Consider the following 21,627-nt stretch of genomic DNA (forward strand, 5'->3'; position numbering starts at 1 on the left):
AAGACACTGGCATGCATTAAAATGGGAATGAATTCAAGGGGTGCCAATATGATAGTGCCCCTTTTCAAGGCATTGGTGAGACCACACTTAGGGCCTTATTTTGGTTAATTCTTTCTTGACAAAATCCTTGGGCAAAACCATGTGCACTGCAGGTGGGGCAGATGTAACATGTGCAGAGAGAATTAGATTTGGGTGGGGTTTTACTTCAAAGTGAGATCTATATTGCAGTGTAAAAATAAAGCAGTCAGTATTTTCCCTGCACAGAAACAAAATTACTCACCCAAATCTAATTCTCTCTGCACATGTTACATCTGCCCCCCAGCAGTGCACATGGTTTTGTCCAGCTAAGAAGGATTTTGTCAGAAAGAATGAACCAAAATAAGGCCCTTAGAATTCTATGTCCAGTTCTGGGCACCGCACATTCAAAATGACATAAATGAATTGGAACAGGTACAGAGAAGGGTGACTAAACTAGTGAAATGTCTTGAATCACTAGAATACAAAGATAGGCTAACCAAGCTGAATATGTTTTCACTGGAGAAACGGAGGTTCAGAGGAGATATAATTAGTATGTTCAAATACAGGATTGGGAATGAATGTTCAGTGTCAGGACTATACTCAGTACACACAGGCATGAGGCTCCAGGAAAGAATTAAGAGGATTCTTTACCATTAAAGTAGTGAAATTCTGGAACAGATTGCCGGAAGAGGTGGTTGCAGCAACTACTGTTAATGAATTTAATCAAAACTGGATACATTTATGGGCACTAAGGGAATCACATAAATATGACTTACTCAAGTCAGTAGCTACATGTCACATAGATTGACTGATGTCTTTTTTCAACCTTGATTACTATGATTACTATGTAAAATGACTGAACAAAGCAATAAAAAAAAAAAAAACTGTGAATACAAACCATATAATCACGTATACATGTGGCAAGCAAAAAGTGGATAATACATACAAATCACATGAATTGTGCTTGGCTACACATGGCCCAATTCAGACCATATATGCTGATTATCTTGACTGGGCATGTTCGGTGCGCTGTGTGCATGTACGGTGTCCCCTTGTGAACAAGTCAGCGATGGCTGTTGTTTGCAAGTTGATTGTCAGCCGGAAAGCATTGAGACGCGGTGATAGAAACTGGTGGTGCAGTGTTTACCTGAGCTCCAAAGATTCACATCCTAGCAATCAGGTGTCTAAACCAGGCCTGCAATTTAGTTGTATGTACAATACTCTATCAACAGTACTCTATCAACAATTACAAAGGAAGTAACATAAACATACAAGTAATCAACAAAAACATAGGACAAACTCCACTTAATAGTATGTTAAAATGCTGGCATCCGCCCTAAAGTCACCCTTCTCCAAGAGATGAAGAAAGTCCACTAGGGAGGCCTATGGTTAAGCCATGCAAGAGTATCTCTCCAACCCCTTCTGCACTAACTGACAGAAAATTAAAAATATATGTATAAAATTGAACATCTTTCAATGGAGAAACCAAAAAGGCACATGAAACCAAAAAGGCAATAAATATTAGTGTTAGGAAGCAGAAGCTATATACAGAAAATGAAAATACTAAAAGGTCAATAATATATTAAATATTTTAAATAAATAGTGTTAGTGAAGAAAATAAAGTGCTACAGTGCTACCTTGCAGCAACCCCATAATACTCTAATGCTGGGTACACACCAGGACGACTAGGGCCCGATCCCTCAATCTAGATCCAATTCCGACCAATTGGATGTAGATCTGTGTGGTGATTGGGCCCTTTTCTGACCTGGTGTGGACCGATACCGATCCGATGCGCGGTCCCGCGGGTCGGTCGGCCGTTATTGAGATCCTACCTGCTGCAGGTAGGATCTCAATAACGACCATACAGCCAGGTGCGGGTCGCCATCGGATCGGACCCGTGAGCGGGTCGTCAGTGTCTCGTCCGACCCGCTCACGGTGACGCGGGGGGGCACGACCCGCTCACGATGTGCATCGTGAGCGGGTCGTCCCTGGTGTGTACCCTACATAAGGGGGATATTCTGCTTCACTCGGAAAGGCACAATCACTCTCTAATGGACAAAACCATATGGACTGCAGGTGGGGCTGATGTAACATGTGCAGAGAAAGTGGGTGTTTTTGGGTGTTTTATTGTTTCTGTGCAGAGTAAATACTGGCTGCTTTATTTTTACACTGGAATATAGATATCAGTTTGAAGTACCCCCCCCCCCCCCCCCCCCCCCAAATCTAACTATCTCTGCACATGTTACCCATGTGCATATGGTTCTGTCCATTAGAGAGTGATTGTGCCTTTCTGAGTGAATCAGAATAACCCCCTATGTGGCACCTAAGGACCTGCACATCCTCCTAATGCAGGTTCCTTTCTGCCTCTCACCAACAGACATATACTGTATATACTGGCAGATAATCAATTACTTTAGTAAAGCCACTCAGGGGCATGAAAGGGAAGGAAAAAAGATTCTGGGTAAGAAAAAAATACATTGATTCCCTTCAGCACAATGATTGGCATATAACCATTTTTTTCTTATCCAGTATCACCCGTCCCTTTCATGCACCTGAGTGGTATTACTAAACTAACTGAGAATCTGCCAGTATATATATATCTCCATATCATAGGCGAATCTAGAATCATGGTAATGGGTGGTCCCAGATCTAGACATAATAGCAGGGGACCTTTGCGCGGCATAGACGCATGTCAAAAAGGGGGCGTGGCCTCATGGGAAGGAGGCATGGCATCACAAAAAGGGGTGTGGTATTACACTTTAGACCTGGGGTAGCCAACTCCAGTCCTCGAGAGCTACCAACAGTACATGTTTTCCAGATCACCTTACAGAATCACAAATGAAGTAACTAGCTCCACCTGTGGATCGTTTAAAATGTTTCAGCTAGTAATGAGTGCACCCGTGCAGCAGCTAGGTTGTCTGGAAAATGTGAACTGTTGGTAGCTCTCGAAACTGGAGTTGGCTACCACTGCTTTAGACCATACACAGTAATGCCCATTACACATTTTAGCAAACTCCATAATACCTATTACACATAAAGCCACACGCCGTAATGCCAATTACACATAAGGCCACACACCATAATGCCCATTACACATTGTGCCACACATCATGATGCCCATTACATACTATATAACAAACCGTAATGCCATTACATATTTGCCACATAAGTGCTGCTTACCTACGTGCTCATTGCTAGGGGGTTCTTGCTTGATGGCACCATAGTACCCATTACACATGATGCCGCACACCATAGTACCCATTACACATGATGCCGTACACCATAGTACCCATTACACATGATGCCGCGCACCATAGTATCCCTTACACATGATGCTGCGCACATAATGCCCCTTACACATGATGCTGCTCACATAATGCCCCTTACACATGATGCTGCACACTGTAATGCCCCTTACACATTAAGCCACACATTATGCGTAAATGCCCCCACATACCGCCACTTGTAGCGTCCCTTAAGCAATGCCCCCAAAAGTGTCACTCCATCTCTCCCTGCTGCTGCGACTGAGATCAACCTCGAGCTTCAGTGATGCCGAAGGGGGAACTGGCAGCCGTTGAACTGGGTGGGGGTCGGAATTAGCGGGTCCCATTTGTATCCTATAGGGAAAACGTTCCAGCTTTGCCTGGCAGTATCTCCGGTTCCCAGGGGGCTAGAGACACGGGGCTGGGCTCGTTGAAAAGCCCCATCCCTCAGCTACAAAATGGGCTAATGGGTGGTCCAGTGCACCCCCGGATCACCCCCTAGATTCGCCTATGCTCTATATGTCTGTCTAAAGGCCCATACACACTGGATGATTTTGAGCTGAAAGCCACTCAGTTTACTCGTTTGAGTTGCTTTCAGCTCAAAAGCCACTCAGTGTGCACGGGGCAGTGATGAGCGGTGATGCGCGCTCCCGTATCATCGCCACTCATCTGCTGGTATTACCAGCAGATGTGCAATGGGGTGGATGGCTTTCCATGGTGCTCCAATAATAAATGAGGATTAATTCATATGTCCTTAGAATCACATGCATGTAATAGGAGCCTGTCCCTCTTTAAGTACAGTATAAATAAGTGAAATGATCACAAAAGTGATCATCCGTTTCCAGGGGATATGTTGGAAATATTACTTGATAAATAAATAGTGACCTTACTTTAGTCCATCTTATTAGAAAGTGAATACCAGCTACATAGCAACATTAAGGGGGATATCCAATCGAAATGCAAAAACCACCTGATTACAATTTTTGCACTTCTGAGTCAATTGTCGAATAAGATCCATTGTAGGAAAATTCTGCAAATGCATTTAATGGCTACCCCGGAAGGCAAATGTGGCTTTGCACCTACAAATGTCCCTCAAATTGCCAATATGCAACCTGCCATAAACCATTGCAGGGTAGGATGACCATATAACTGTATAGTCCGACCAGGGGCGTAGCTAGCGTGAGGCAACCCCCGCGGCCGCTTGGGGGAGCGGGGGCAGCGGGGGCGCCTGCACCCTCATACCCCACGGTGCAGTGCAGGGACTGGGTCGGGACGCGCTGTCAGTCAGCATACCTCCCAACTTTTTACTTGAACAAATCGGGACACTCGCGCGGCGGCGGGGCGGGGCGTATGCAAATGAGGGCGCGGCTTATGCTAATTAGCCGCGACCTCATTTTCATACGAGAATAGACGCTGTGCGCATGCGCACAGCGTCTATTCTACTAGATTGGGGGGTCTCCCAACTGCCACCCCCCGCAGCGGGACAATGCCTGCCGCGGGTGGGACGTCGGGACAGGACCCGAAAATCGGGACTGTCCCGACGGAATCGTGACAGTTGGGAGGTATGAGTCAGCGGCGCCGGCAGCAGGAACTCTCTCTCTCTCCCCTCTGACGGCAGCTAAGCTCCAAGTATCATAGAGACAGGCTGCCGCTGGCTGCAGATAGAGGGAGCTAGTGTGCAGATCCTCTAAGCTCCAGCCTCCAGCGTGTCCTGTCCTGTACGAGAGAAGGCCTGCCCTGGAATCTTGTGGCCAGCAGCTGAGTAGGTACTAGGTAGTGGTACACTTTGGGCGGTATTCAATGTGAATACCCTGCGAGGTGCAGCGAATCCTTTTTAGGATTCGCTGCACATTCGCCACGTTCCGGAGCCAGCGGGCTCCGGTATTCAACGTGTCAGGGGCTCGCTGCCCCTGACAGGCGAATATGAGCTCCTGCGGCGATTGCCGCAGGGAGCCTGAGGACGGTGCCAGGCAGAGAGATGGTAGTCTCTCTGCCTAGCCCAGACCTTTGTGGGGGGTTAGGTGTGCTCCCCGGGTGCCAGGCAGCACAGGCTGCCCCCCCGGGGGTCCCAGCAGGCAAGCGTATATTCACTACACAGGATCGTAATGATCGTGCAGTGAATATATGAATATGTAATGAGCGGCTCCGCTCTGGCGCCACCTGCTGGCTGCTGTGTAAAAAAAAAAAAAAAAAAAAATATTATTTTTAAAATTAAATATATATTCATGTGCTTACAGCACATGAATAAAAATAGCATGCCCCTCCTCAGAAGAAAATTCCTGATTTTTTGACACCAAATGTAAAAAACAGAACACTTTATTTTAAAAGTTTACATTCCACTTCACCATTAAAAAGATAGCGATTGCTGCTCGGTGAATCATGGTGACCAAAACCTTCAAATGTATTCGCCAACTGGTCATTGAATAGGGTGATTTACCGTTTTAGTCAGAAATTCGCCAAACAGCACAAATTCACCATAAAAACCTGGCGAATCAGGCTCATTGAATACCGCCCTTTGCTGAAGTTTGAGGGAGTGGGGGAGGACTCGGAGGTGGTATGTTTGTGTGTATATGCTGTGTGTGTGCTTGTATGCATGTGTGTATGTATTCTATGTGTGTGTGTGACTGTGTACATGCTGTGTTTATGTATTCTGTGTGTATGTTTGCTATGTGTGTCTTCTGTACATGCTGTGTATCTTTTTTGTGTGTATGCTATGTGTTTGAAGTTATGCTGTGCTTGTGTGTGTGTGTGTGTATCTGATGTGTGTGTGTGTATCTATGTTATGTTGGTGTCTGTACATGGTGTGAGTATGCTATGTATGTGTGTGTGTGAATGTATGCTATGTGTGTGAATGTATGCTATGTGTGTGAATGTGTGCTATGTGTGTGAATGTGTGCTATGTGTGTGTGTGTGTGTGTGTGTGTGTGTGAATGTGTGCTATGTGTGTGTGTGAATGTGTGCTGTGTGTGTGAATGTGTGCTATGTGTGTGAATGCCCCTGCTCTCCCCTCAGACCATTTGCACTACTAGCAGTAATGGAAGCTGAAGCTGCAGTCATACATATATTTACACAGCAGCTACAGTTAGTAAAGAGTAGACACAGCAGAAACTGAGGTATGTAGTGGGAATAAAGGGGGGGGGACTTGTGTGCAGGGTGTGCATCATGTAAGGAGTGAATAAGATATTGTAGGTATAATGGCTAAGAGGGGTGGGAAATGGAATGTCATAAAATTCTGATGACAAATAATTGGCAAGGAGGAAATGTGCTAACATTATGATGAAAAATGTGAATGGTGGGAGGTGGGGGCATGTTATAAAAAATATGGACAGGTAACACAAATATCATGAGAAGGGGGCATGTGAAGAAAAATTAGAATGGTGGGGGCAATTGAGGATAATTGTGATGGGCAGGGGAGACATGTGAAGAAAAATGTGGGAATAGGGAAATTAAATGAAAAATGTAGTAGTGGGCCGTGAAGGAAAATTGAATAGGCAGGGTGTGTGCATGGATGAGAAGTTGATGAGCATGCAAGACTTTCAATATATTTTGTAAGGTCTTTGGTACTTTCTACAGATGGGCAACGGAGCCTGCCTCCGGTCCCCGCCCCCGTCGCCCTCAAACCCCCCACCCTGAGCGTCCCCCTAACCCTGCCCATCTCCCTGAAGCGGAGAGGGGCAGGGACATGCAGCGTCCCCGCCGAGAGACTGGGACGTGCGCGCGTGTGAAATGCTCGCGTGTCCCAGTTCAGTGTAGCCCCTGCCGCCAGTGCTCGCCAGCGGGGAGGGTCTGGCGAGCCCCGGCCAAGGATGGCAGGGGCTCCATCTGTATATCCATGCCTCTTTCCTTTCTTTACCTCTGCCACAATCTACATTTGTCCCTCTAGGCACCCCTCTCCCCACTCGTCCTTCCTCATCTGTACATCTGCTATCTCCTCATCCTCATGTGGGCCTGCGCCTCCTCCATCCATGGCTGGTGGCTGCCATTCAAAGTGACCAACAGAAACAAGAATTATGGCAGGTAAGCACAATTTACATAACACACATGTTGTGTGTGTGTGTGTGTGTGTGATATATATATATATACACACACACACACACACATACGTGAGATGTGTCTTTACATATTGTGTCATATTGTGAAAGGGGGTCCTAAGGTAAGTCGCATATAGTGTAGGTGCACTATTTGGGGGGGGGGGGGCGCCAGAAAGTTTTTTGGCAGGGGGGAGCAAAATTTATAGTTACGCCACTGAGTCCGACAACGACCATCGGGATAAATCACAATAATAACCTGTTTCTTATTTCCCTATTATAGCTTTATTCTTTACATTGTTCAGCAAATTCTAGGCTGTATTGTTTTGTTCCAAGGACATATATGGTCATTTCCATATCATGTACAGTAGAAGAATTTGCTGTCACCAAGTTTTTGGAGAATTTATTTTGTGTAAATGTATTTTTACTGTTACAGTATCTCATTCTTCTGCTCGATGATCAATTTAATAAATTGCCCCTAAGCACAACTGTACAGATCATCCATACATTGTACACTATGATGTAACGAGGGCTGCATAGGCTCGAGTGTAATTAAGAGCCTGTGAATTTGCAGTAGTTAAATAAAGTTGTGAATGTCAAGATAAGGCCTGAGGCAAATAATGAGTGGCAGGTAGATCTGCCCTATGGGGTAGCTGGGGGGCGTCAGCTTAGAGAGGGGTATTTATAGGCAAGCAGGCAGGAAGGACTTCCTCTTTGAGTCTGGATTTCTGCTGAGACTATCCTGTGTGACCGAGCGCAAGGACAAACGAAGCTAAGTATTTCTACTTTCTCTGTTCTGTAGCTAGTTGCTTTACTTAAAGATGTCAGGGCGTCCCAAGCGCAGCGCTCCCCCCCCCCGTTGGCTGGCAGACGCCGCCCGCCCCCTGATCACTGTAGCAGGGCGTGGGGGTGGTAAAACGCCAGCCATGGCCCAGTACACAGAGGCCACAGAGCGCCAGCGCGAGGCTGTGCGCCCTCTCTCCCCGGCGCTGCAGCGCGGAATTGTTCCCCTGTCAGCAGTCAGTCCCAGCAGCAGCGGAGCTCACGTCGCGGGGATCACGCGGTCCCCGGCGGCTGCCAGACCACAGCGCCAGACCGCGTCTAGCGAGGTGGGTAGCACACCAACACGCAGGGGCATGCCAGGCACCTCGGCCGAGGCGCTGGCTGCCCACGCTACGTCACCAGGCACTAGGGCAGGGGTACACAGAGTGCAGGTCCACCGCGAAGAGGAGCAAGGGGGGATGAGTACACCTCCTCCAGCTCCTGGGGCCCCCGTGTACGCGCTACCTTATGGGGACAGAGGGGGGCCATCTACCCCGCATACAACTAGCTCCAGCCCCATGCAGGTGATTACGGGGGGCCCAGCAAGGCTCCCTGCGTTACTAGGGGGGCCGCCACTGGTCACGCTGCAGGCCTCCCTGGCACACACTGGGGAGCCTATACTGCCTGGCAGCTTTGCCCCGCAAACGGGGGTTTTTTCTGGGGGGCCACCGGCCTTAACCCGCGGCAGCGGGGATGCCACGGGGCCTACCACAGCTCAGTTTTACCCGGGACAGCAGGCAGCGTGGCACCAGGGCCCTGGGCAGAACCAGGCGCCACAGGGGATGTTCCCTCACTCAGCTCCCTTACAGCAGGGGCACCAGGGTTTAGGTCAACCAGCATTCTACCCGGGTTTCCAGCAGTTTCAGCAGCCCACGGGCACCACACACCAGCAGGGGGTCTGGCCTTTCCCGACGGCGGTATCCACCGGCCACACAGGGTACACACCAGTGCAGCAACCAATGTCACACCAGCCTACCTGGGGACAGCAGCCAGCTTTCCCATATTTCCACCAACACGGTGGGGCGGTGCAGGGGCCCTACGGGTCGGCTTGGCCATTATTCCAGCAGCAGCCCACTCCTAGCTGGGCGTCAGGGTCGCAGCATCCCTATCAGAGTGGGGTCCAGCCCCACCCATATGGGCAGCAGCAAAACTTCACCCCTACGCGCCCTCACTATACGCCCGCGGGGAATGCAGAAAGGGGAAGGGCACCCGGGGGAGAGGCTGTTTTTTCTGCGACGTCAGGCTCTGGGGGTAATACCTTGCATTTGTCTCCCGACATGTCTACAGGTTCGGACCGGGCCGGGAGGGCCTCGAGCTCGGCACAGGGTGCCACGCAAGGAATCCTGCAAGTGTCCGGGTCGGGTCAAAGGTCATCTACCCCGGCCGCCATGCCGGTCGCGAGCGACGGGGACACCGGGGGTGCCTCCGGGGATGAAGGGCAGTCTGGCGGACCGGTAAGGCCCAGGCCTTCAGAAAAGCAGGCGCAAGAGGCAGGGCCTGCACCTGAGGACGGGGCCGAATCCACGGATGGTGAGAACACTGACAATTCGTTGTGTGAATCCTCATCTTACCATTCCACAGCTAGTAGCGGGGATGAGGGTCAGTCTGGGCGCCCGCGCAAGCTTGCAAAGTTGGTTGCGCGAGCCGTGGCCAAGAGGGTCAAGGGCACAAAGCGCAAACAAAGGGACGCGCCACCCCCCCCCCGTTACAGACACGGCTGGGGATAAGGTCCACTGCTCTAACACGGCCATAGCCAGGGGGCTCCGTAGGGGAGTTAGAGAGAGGATTAAGAGGGGGAAATTTGTGGATTTCTTCACTTTAACGGCTGATATGAAAAAGGAATTTGACAAGGCCAAGAAATCCTCAGCCAATGGGGAGCTCGCATTTAAGAGCTTTCACAATTGGCTTAGGGGTTTCCTCATCTTTTCCTCGTGCTACCTGAGCACCAGGCCAGATGAGCACTTGAATGTTCTCCGTTACCTATTTTTGGTAAACGAGACATTCATCAGCTACAGGAATGGGGCATGGCGAGACTATGACGAGAAGTTTCGTCGGGCCCACGAGGGGTCCACAAACATGGGGTGCAAGCATGTAGAGATATGGCTGGAGGTCATTGGGAAAGGTCAGCCATCCACTGAGCAGACAGGCAGGAAGCCCTTTCTCGGGGGGAAACCCGGGGCGAAGACCCCGGGCAAAGGCAGGTGCTTTGCCTTTAACGACGGCAAATGTGAGAGAGGGGCAAAATGCCGCTACAGGCACGAATGCCGTTGGTGTGGGGCAGGACACTCAGGAAAAGCCTGCAAGTCCGGAAGGGCCCAGGAACAGGGTGAGGCAGGGCCTAGCAACAAGTAAGGCACACTCCCCCATAGTCCTGGACGAGTTGGCTCGCCGCCTAGCCTTTTACCCCGACAGGGAGGCGGCACAGTTCTTATTTCAAGGTTTTAAGTTTGGTTTTAAGTTATCCATACCCGAGTCAGTTTTAGTGAGATCCCATAAAAACCTAAAATCGGCCAGGGATTTCCCAGGGGTTGTGAGGCAAAAAGTGTATGCAGAGATAGAACTGGGAAGGATGGCGGGCCCCTTTGCGGCCGAACCCTTACCCAACATGTGCTTCTCCCCTCTAGGCGTAGTCCCTAAGAAGACGCCGGGGAAGTACAGGTTGATACAACACTTGTCTTACCCCCCCGGCAGGTCGATCAATGACGCCATACCTGAATCACAGTGTAGTGTGCATTACCAGCTCTTCGATGAAGTTCTGGAGATAGTGAAGGGTTTTGGTCAAGGGGCACTAATGGCGAAACTGGACATTGAGTCCGCTTTCCGGCTGCTCCCCTTACACCCCACTTCATTCCGCTTTATGGGTTTCAGGTTAGAAGGGGGCATATATATTGACAAATGCCTGCCCATGGGTTGTTCGGTCTCCTGTTCCTACTTTGAGAGATTCAGCACTTTCCTGCATTGGTGCGTACAGGAAAGTGCGAGCTGCAAAGGGGTGGCTCATTACTTGGATGATTTCCTTTTTGTGGGACCAGGAGATGACGACACATGTGAGCGCATTCTGGAAAGGGCCAAAGACATATTGACAGCCATGGGGGTTCCCATAGCAGCTGACAAGACAGAGGGTCCCACCAGGGTGATATCATATTTAGGTATCGAAATAGACTCTGAGAGTGGATGTTGCAGGCTTCCAGAGGATAAAGTGGCAAAGCTGCAGGCGCTTATCGAGGAGTGCCGGCGGAAGGGGAGGGTCCAGCTGCGGCTGATTCAGTCGCTGCTGGGATCTTTCAACTTCGCTTGCCGCATCATTCCTATGGGGAGGGTGTTCTGCAGGAAGCTGGAGAGGGCCACAGCGGGGGTAAGAGACCCACACCATACAGTCAGGCTAGGGCAGGAGATAAAGGGCGACCTAGCAGTCTGGTCCAGTTTCCTGGAGCAGTTTAACAGGGAGCTGCTGTGGCCAGCGGACCCAGCATCCAGTGTGGAGCTACAGCTATACACAGACGCTGCGGGCTCTACGGGATTTGGGGCCTACTTGCAGGGAGAATGGTGCTGCGCGCCATGGCCGCAATCTTGGATAGACCGCGGTTTCACGGTCAATCTGTTACTGCTGGAGCTCTTTCCCATAATCGTGGCGGTCGAGCTGTGGGCCAGCCAGTTGGCGGACAGGAACATAGTGTTCTGGTGCGACAACATGGGAGTTGTCCATGCGATTAACAACCAGAGGGCCACATCGCCAGAAGCATTGCGCCTGCTAAGACACCTAGTTTTGCATTGTCTGCAGCACAATATACACTTTAGGGCCCGACACGTCCCGGGGGTCGACAACAGTATAGCAGACGCACTCTCGAGGTTCCAGTTCGAGAGATTTCGCGAGCTGGCACCAGAGGCTGCTGTCACAGGGCTCAGATGTCCCCCTCTTGTATGGCAGGTCATAGAGTCGGCATGAAGTCACTGGCCCTGCTATCTTTGGCCCCGTCCACACGTAGAGCTTATGGGGCGGCTTGGAGGGATTGGTCAGCCTTTCGGGTTTCACCGGAGGCAGAGGGTAAGTCGGTCGAGGACCGGTTACTAGCCTTCGTCTGGGAACATTATAAAAACGGCAGGTCAAAGTCGGCTATGGCGGCGGCTTTGGCTGGGATAGCGTTCCATTCCAAGTTACTAGGCGAGCCAGACCCTACCAGGTCTTTTGTACTATCCAAGGCTCTAAAGGGGTGGGCTAGGGCACAACCAGGGGTTCCAGACTCACGTCGCCCGGTAGATGAGGGCATGCTGGGGGACCTTATGCAGTGTCTGAATGGAGTGGCAGAGAGTAGTTATGAGGCGGCGCTCTTCAAGGTGGCCTTTTCCTTTGCATTTTTTGGGGCCTTTCGAGTAAGCGAGTTAGTGGCAGCTAACAAGCGCGCGCTTTCTGGGCTCCTCAAAGAAAATGTAGTTTTCCGTGAGGGGAAGATACTCTGCAAGATAGGGAGGTCTAAGACAGACCAGGCAGGTAAGGGCGCCTGGATTACATTGAGAGCGCACTGCAATAAGGCGATATGTCCTGTATCCCTGGCTGAGGAGTATGTCTCGGGCGGACCAGGCACCGCGGCACAGTTCCTGGCACACAAAGAGGTGGGGCCACTTACCCGATTCCAGTTTGCGGCTGTGTTTCGGAGGTGTGTCGCGGCATTGGGTCTCCCCGAGAAAGAGTATGGAACGCATTCGTTCAGAATCGGGGCGGCAACTTGCGCAGCCGCAGCGGGGCTTCCACCATCCTCAGTTCAAGCGGTGGGGAGGTGGAAGTCAGCCGCGTATAAGAAATATATAAGGTTAGATAAGTTGTAGATAGCGCCTGTTGCGCTGACTCGAAAACATATTGTTTACAATCGGTTTTGGGACTTTAGCGTCCCGGAATTGACGGTGTGAAGGGAATTTTTTTACTTTTTCCTCTGCAGGGGACTTAATTACAATTGGCTTCCCCCAACAGTCCACCAGAGGTTTTTTAAGATTTTTCCCCTTCACTCGGGTCTATAGTCAATGCATTCCAGTTGTGTCTTACAGTATAATGTTATATGCTAACCTTAGGCTTTCTCTTTTTCAGCCCCTCCCCCTTCCTCACGGACTCTGGGCAGGGTTTGGTTAGTGGGGCACTCTTACATATATTGGGCTGCTAGGCACCCATTGGCAGCCGCGGCCCCGGTGCTGTCTCGGGCACGGGAGGTGCACTGGCTGGGCATTAGGGGTTTTCAGTGGGATGGCCTGTGGGATCTGCTAGTCTCCAAAGCTAGGAGATTAGGCGTACCTGATGTTTTAGTAATACACCTGGGAGGCAATGACCTGGTCAAGCGGACAGGCATTGCATTAACCATACAGATTGAGAAAGACATGGCGAGGATACAGGAGCGTTGGCCAGGTGTATTGCTGGTATGGTCAGACATAGTGCCCCGTTTCACATGGCGGGGGTGTCGGAGCATAGAGGCTGTTGAGAAGGCCAGAAAGAAAGTGAACCACGCAGTGTCCAGATACATAGTGGCGAAGGGTGGTAAAGCAGTCAGGCATCCCACCATTGTGAAAACCAACCCCAAGTTGTATAGGCCAGACGGGGTTCACCTATCGGACCCCGGTATGGCAATTTTTCTGCAGGACATTCTCACTAGTTTAGTGTAGTTAGGGCGTAGTTTGTTGTTTTAGGGTGGCGGGCCTTGTGGCACAGTTTAACCCGGCGGGGTAGGAGTGCCAAGGCAGTGGCGGTTGAGCGCTCTCGACCAGCACTCAAGTGTGGTGTCAGGTGGTCTCCGTAGGGTATGGCCCGCCCCTCTGCCAAGAAGGTAGGCGAGTCCCGACTCAACGCGGTGGGGCGCTGGACACTTCCTGGAAGTGCCCGCGTCTGGCCCTAGGAGGGGCGTGGCATGCCGCTGCGGAGCGGGCTGTACGCACAAGTTATTTGAGTGATGCCTGCGAGTGGGGCGACCTGGTCGCCGCCATGAGGGGCATCCGCGTTTTGAGGGTGCTGGTCTCAAGTGCTTCTTCTTGCCATCCCTAAACAATTAGGGTCATACCATCTTTAAATAAATATCCTAGATGACCTTTAAACTTACGCAGTTGGTGTCCGTGTCTTATTTATTAGTTAAGGTGTCAGTGTGAGTTATTTCTAGGCTTAAGTGTTAAGTAATAGATAGAAGATAAAACAGCATAATTCTCTAGGCGCCTTAGATGTAACGAGGGCTGCATAGGCTCGAGTGTAATTAAGAGCCTGTGAATTTGCAGTAGTTAAATAAAGTTGTGAATGTCAAGATAAGGCCTGAGGCAAATAATGAGTGGCAGGTAGATCTGCCCTATGGGGTAGCTGGGGGGCGTCAGCTTAGAGAGGGGTATTTATAGGCAAGCAGGCAGGAAGGACTTCCTCTTTGAGTCTGGATTCCCACCCTCCCTCCCCTTTTAAAGTGCTACATGGGCTTTTTGAGCCTCCACCAAATTTGAATTTAGTTTGATTTACAATCGGCGGTTGAGCGCTCTCGACCAGCACTCAAGTGTGGTGTCAGGTGGTCTCCGTAGGGTATGGCCCGCCCCTCTGCCAAGAAGGTAGGCGAGTCCCGACTCAACGCGGTGGGGCGCTGGACACTTCCTGGAAGTGCCCGCGTCTGGCCCTAGGAGGGGCGTGGCATGCCGCTGCGGAGCGGGCTGTACGCACAAGTTATTTGAGTGATGCCTGCGAGTGGGGCGACCTGGTCGCCGCCATGAGGGGCATCCGCGTTTTGAGGGTGCTGGTCTCAAGTGCTTCTTCTTGCCATCCCTAAACAATTAGGGTCATACCATCTTTAAATAAATATCCTAGATGACCTTTAAACTTACGCAGTTGGTGTCCGTGTCTTATTTATTAGTTAAGGTGTCAGTGTGAGTTATTTCTAGGCTTAAGTGTTAAGTAATAGATAGAAGATAAAACAGCATAATTCTCTAGGCGCCTTAAGAGAAAAATGGAATTTGTACTCTATGGTGATCCTGCCACCTTCTGGCCCATCTGCGGTATTGTAAACACATGCTCCAATATACGAGACAATGGGCCAAATGTATCAAGCTTCACAAAGTGATAAAATGGAGAGTAATAAACAACCGGCCAATTATCTCTGTCATGTCACAGGCTGAGTTTGAATAAGGACCACTTTAGAGCTTGATACATCTGGCCCATAGACTTGTTAGGTTTTATTTTGTCACATTAGAACATTTTAAATAAAATATCATTTTTAAATACAATTCATACCTTACAACTTTGGCCATCAGGGAATCTGGAATGGCGGGTGTGGCATAGTGCCGTGACCCCTGTTGTTGTCATTTTGGGGGAGTGCTCAGCGCTCCCTGAGCAGCCGGTCTCCCCTCCTTGCACTGTTAGATACCATGAGTGCATCTATTCGGTGATCACCAGCTGCTTTGCAGAGCAGAGGTATGCAGACTTGCCTACCCTCCCACATTCACCGGGATGCTCCCGACTTTTACATGAGCCTCCCGCTGCCCCGCCATCCCCCTCATACCTCCCAGTTTTTGTGACCCCTCCTTTGAAATCCAGACTGCGTGTGTGCGCACATCCGGAAATGGCAAGTGTCGGGTGTGCCCACGGGAGGGCACAGCTGTGTGTGTGCACTTACAGGAAGTCTCTGCATCAGGAGGAGCTGGAGACTAGAGCAGGCAGCCGGGGCTCTGTTTCACTCAAGCTGGCCCCAACCACCACACACACAGAGCAGGCTCTGGCTCCATGCTTCAGGCCGGGAAACGCTCATTAGGTCTACAACAACTAGGTCGACAAGCATTGGGTCGATGCCATTAGGTTGACATGGGTCAAGGTCAACATGGATTTAGGTCGACATGGGTCTAGGTCGACATGGGCAAGGTCGACAGTCAAAAGGTCGACATGGGGTTTTTCACAGATTTTTGAGCCGACATGTGCCGTCAGGCGGTATTTCATGCCCTACCATCCACTAGGGCGCGGTGGGAGAATAAAATAGTGTGCCAAGCGTAGTGAGGCAACGAGCCTGAAGTATTGTAAGCGAATTGAGAGATGCAGGGGTATGCGGTGCACTTGAAACTGTGTCCATGTCGACTGTGATTCGGGTAAAAAAACTGAGAAAAACCCCATATTGACCTTTTGACTGTTGACCTAGATCCACGTCGACCTTGACCCATGTCGACCTTAACCCACGTTGACCTTGCTGCATGTTGACCTAGTGGTGTCGACCCAATGCTTGTCGACCTAGTTGTTGGAGGTATGCAATGTTGTATCATTGTTCTAAGAGAGATGTATGGGATCAGTAGTTGGGAGGCATTCCGCCTCCAGGTGAGGTAGCTTTCAATTTAGAAATGTAGTAATGTATGTGACATTATTATATACAGTAGCAATACACAAAGGTATGACCCAAAGTGGATAGTATTATCATGTAGTGTTAGGATCAACGTATCAAAGACACTGAAGTGGTGGCGACTTAATGATATCTTTGCAAATACTGTATATTTAAGCAAGACTACTAGAACTGAGCGTTTTTAAAAATCTGAACCTGCCCACCATTATGGCATCTGAAGCAATCCCGCTGTCATATCTCAAAGTTTTACCTTGTTTGGCACTTTCAAAAATTGCCATTGAAATCAACTGGGGGCCGCTGATTGGCTGAGACAACTGGTGGGCAAAATTGACTGTAAATCAATGTAATTAAGGTTAATAATACACTTGTGCCCTCATTCGGGTTGATACACAAACCTGCAAAATTTGCAGCTTTGCATGTTCTATAATGCCACCCCGCACACATGTAAATTGATGTTTTGCATAAACATCCATTCGCAGGTTGCGTGCGGGTAAAAAATCATTTGATGGCCGCTGTATGGGAAGAGGGCGGGCAGCTGACTTACGCTAACATCAGCTGCCCACCCCCCCGCACCCACGTCACCAGCGAATTACAATGGGAACACCCATTGAAACGATGGACATTCCCATGGGCGCGACAACGGCCTGCCGCCCCCCACCCCCCACCCGCAGTGCTGTGTGTGAGCAGACGTTGAATAATCAATTCACCATTGAATCAATTCACCATTTAGCCACTAAGCGGCTGCACATGCGCATAAACGATTATGTGCATGCGCAGTCATCAAATATCGCTCACCGTTGCAAATTCGCAAGTCCTCACTGCCCAATTGCAGCACAGCTGTTTCCCTCCCAGGGATTCTGACAACTCCCTTGGGTCCTAGTGCTATGCTGCTGTTACCAGTCAACCAGGAAGGGCAATTAACTCCATGCAGCCCCAGTCCATAAAGGCTCTATAAACAGCAATTGGCCGCAGTCAAAGTTTAAGCACACAAAAAGGGGTACCACAAGAGTGGGCTACCACAAATTTCCCTGCTGGAATTATGCGTGTCCTCAGGCATACTAAAATTATTCCCAGTCTTGAGCAAAAGTCTTCGGAATATCACAACAAACTTAAACATTTAAATGCAATCAAGTTAAACATAAACAGGTATACATTTCTACTTTTTACTCCATCACATAAATGGCTAAGGGTCAAGCAAGGGTATGTCCCAAGTGGCCCCTATCCCTCCACCACAGGACTCCCATCCCTCTGTGGTACAGGTTCTTCCATGATGCACATGGATGGTACCCTATATCACGGTGTGCAATCTGCTATATCACTGAGCCTGTGGTGTGCCTTTATTATGTCTGATGGACCTCTTTATAGTCTGCTGTATATGAAATTCAAACTCTTCTCCAGTAAGCGTTGTATAATCCTGAAGCTCTGGGCTTCTGGGTTCCAATGGCTCCACTTTTTCTGTCATGGCCACTGCTCCTTTTCTGGTCGGTCGCACTGGCATCAGTCTGCCTGAAGTTTTGAAGCCTAGTAATTGTTTTCTGTTCTTGGGATGTACTCCCGATTTGGTTCAGGGGAAATCTGAGGCCTAGCTATCTCTTCCAGGCTTTGCTGTACTGCCTCACTCTGCACAACTGGTTTCTTCCTTTCTTCCAGCAGTTTACATTGCTTTTGGACGTCAGGTTCTGGTGGTCAGGGCATTTGGTCAGTTCAAGGAGGATCGATTTTAGGCCTATCAATCTCACTGTTAAAATCTTTGGGTTCCTCTCTGCTTGCACTTTGCCGGTAATCTTGCTGGTAGTAGGGTGGAGGCTCTTTATAATGCAGACAGCGCCAATGTTGGCTTTGCTCTGTGGCAGGTCTGTTACCTTGTACTGGTCACTTTCACAGCCTTTATGCATTTCTTTCCATTTGTCAGCTCAAACTCCACAACTTCACCTCTTCTGAGACTCCTGAAACTGTTTTCAGGATTGGCATTCATATACACTTTGACTGGTATCCGCACATTTGATGAATCTATACCCCTGTGGTACACTGAACCACAGGACATGACCTGCCATTGATTTGTTATAAACGGCATTTCATACACCAGAGCATTGTGCTCTGAATCACTTCAGGTGTACCTCCTCGTATGGGACTTCTTGAGGTCTGTTGGCATAAGGCCTTCTTTGAGTATTGATTTGATTGGCGGGGAGTCGTCTTGACCCCTGTAGAGCATCCCACTGTTGTCAGATTCTTCTACTGGATTTGAGGTGCCATCTTCCATGTTCATTTTCCATCTGTAACGGACGTATTTCACAAATTATTTCAATCGCTTCCAAAACCGATCAGGCTATGGCCACGAAGGGGGCCTGACTGGCTTGAGCTTGTTGAATGGTGGTTCCTTGAGTTTTCTGGGGCTCCTTAAACTCTTTGAAGGAGCTTGCTCTTTGCGTGCAAGAATCTTCTGCATAGGTCAGTAGCCATGGGGCTCCACATAGTAGGGCATGAGTGCAGGTGGTATCACTGTGGGTGCTTTAGGCAAACATCTTAGGCTTGTTGTTGAGTCTGCGTACATCTTGCCATTCACATCTATCTATCATTCTACAGGTATCTGTAATCCTATGCATAGTTGTGATAGCACCCCTGTGATGGTGTGATATCATACCTGTAATCCCTGAGGAAATGGCTGAATTAGGACCTCTTCCAATTTCTTCATGCAGGAGTCTGTGGCAGAAGGATTGAAACCCCAAGGAGAACTCCACAAATAGAATGCTACACAAAATAACAGTGACAATAGTTTATTATGCAGGAATATATTGGTCACCACTGCAGAATCAAACTTGGTTAATGTCAAAATGCATGTAACAATAATTTGCATAATACACTGGTAAGATGTTGGGCTCAATCACAACCGCAAATGACACATTGAAAGGGACATAGAAAATATCCTTAGTTATTCACATATATTACAGGTAATGGCACCTTCAATTATAATGGTCACAGATAAATAATATGTCATGAACTGTCATAATATATAAACTGTCTACGGGATGGCACTGCACCAATCATGTGCTGGGGAATGTCTTCCAGATGAAAGCGTGAAATGAAGCAAACCTGTGCACAGTATTTGTAATCCAAATTGGTTTTATTGAACAGGCACTTGTTGTGTAAAGAATAAGCTTCCAACAGGTGGTGCTAGGTACAGCATAGGCTTCCGATGGAGGATGTTGTGACTAACAAAACCTCCTGTCTCTCTGTGCTGCTGGCAGTAAGGTTCCTGATAAGGGCTCTTCAGGATGTCTGCAGCTGCTGGCTCTGTCCAGTCAACCAGGGGTGTGGTATAACACACCGACAGTCGGGATTCTGACAGTCATTACTCCGATGTCGGAATCCCGACTGCCCAGCGGGGGGAGCACAATGAAGCCCCTTGCGGGCTCGCTGACCTCGCCACGCTGTGGGCACGTTGGCGAGCTGTGCTCGCCACCTATTTTATTCTCCCTCTATGGGGGTCGTGGACCCCCACGAGGGAGCAGTCGGGATTCTGATGTCAGAGTAATGACTGTCGAATCCTGACTGTCGGGGAGCCGTCCGGCACCCTCAACCAGGAAGGGCAATTAACCCCTGCAGCCCTAGTCCATGAGGTCCACAGTTTAAGCACACAAGAAGGGTACCACAGGAGTGGGGTACCACACATACACACTATATGCACAAAATATCTTTAACGATAACCATCATTTGGGATGCAGTTCATTTATTGTCTGTCAAAATACGGACGACCAAAATACCGGCAACCATTGGTACATATACAGACAAGTTCAAAATGTCAACTTTTTGGCATGTCGACATTGTAAATATCTGTATTTTGTCCATGTCAGCATTTTGAACATGTTAGTATTTTGACTCTCTGCTGATGCTTGTCGGTATTTTGACTGTCTGTATTTTGAATGTCAGAAATCATAATGAACCCCTACAATCCCTGTTCAGGAAGAGCATGAGACTTGTACAGAACTCACACAGGTGGCTAATCTGCAGCTTCTGTAGCAGCAGAGGCAGAAAGTGTTTGCGAGCCTGGTACAAAATCCCAGTTGCCCTGACTTGCAAACTCTTTCACACTAGCCACCTGCCATGGCATAAAGCCAGGCGTGTGGCATAATTGGGAGGTGGGCCCAGGGCAGAGCTGGGAGATGTCCCGGGTCGAATCCTGGTCAAGACCCGGGTTGAAATCCTGGAAAGATGGACCAGGGACAATTTTTTCAGGACCCTGATATTTATGAGGAGCTGCCTGTGCCGCTACTGTAGCTCCCTGCCGCCGCTTATCGGAGATTCACAGAACCAGCCGCCTGCCACACGGACCACACCGCTGCCCCACGCCACATGGACCCCACTGGCAGCACTACCGGCTGATCGCACCACAGACCACACCACAAGGACCCTGTTGACTGCCACTAGGAGCTGCACACCCCAAGTGCCCCGCTGCCTGCCTCCGCCACACGGACCTCACTGCTGGCTGCACGCCGGTGCAACCACAGGGTCCGGGTCCGATGCGCACGGGAATACGCATGTCAGGGACAGCCGATTTGGTCCAATTTCAAGGCCCGATCCGTTGGAATCGGCTGAAATCGGACCAAATTAGCTCCGTGTATGGGCACCTTTACATGAGAATAGACTGGATGCTGCCTGGCACTTGGTGTAGTGGTAGAGTCAGACCATATTTTGCATTTTGCTGTGAATCCTTAAACCAAGGAGCACCCTCTGAATCATAGTGTTCACTCTAGGATTTTTTTAGGGCAGGGTGGTACCACTGAAGAGGGCACATGTCCACAGAAAGCGGTGCAGCCTCATGACATGCCCCCTTTTTCGTTACTTTGGCCAGGTGCCCAACCACCCCTACATCAGACGTTACCTTACCTTTAATATAACTTTATTTCTGTGACCACAGTTCTATAGTGTGATTCTTGTAACAGTGGTATCACCACCACCAGCTTATACAGAAGGCTAGCATAGGTGTGTGCACATTGTGTGTTAGGGGTGCACAGGAACCCCCTAATGCTGTGCCCCACCCTTATGAACACCTCTGCCGCTACCAATACCAGCAATACCCTTAGCCAAAGACTTTTGCTTTCTAGCACTGTATTCATTCAAAGAAGCGCCTATCAATCAATTATATGTGTGTTTGCATTGTTAATTGAACTA

At 49.4% G+C, this 21,627-nt stretch overlaps 1 long non-coding RNA gene across 7 annotated transcripts in view; it reads left to right on the plus strand.

Moving 5' to 3' along the window:
* The window catches only part of LOC146056830 (uncharacterized), an 89,881-nt gene that overhangs the window by 48,626 nt on the left and 19,628 nt on the right, over positions 1-21,627 (plus strand). For all 7 annotated transcript variants that reach the window (XR_014469433.1, XR_014469437.1, XR_014469434.1 and 4 more), the window contains one exon: positions 7,165-7,298. This is a non-coding gene — a long non-coding RNA (uncharacterized LOC146056830). The remainder of the gene's footprint in view (positions 1-7,164; positions 7,299-21,627) is intronic.

Source organism: Crinia signifera, unplaced genomic scaffold, assembly GCF_055691185.1.
Source record: "Crinia signifera unplaced genomic scaffold, ASM5569118v1 HAP2_SCAFFOLD_94, whole genome shotgun sequence".
NCBI lineage: Eukaryota > Metazoa > Chordata > Amphibia > Anura > Myobatrachidae > Crinia > Crinia signifera.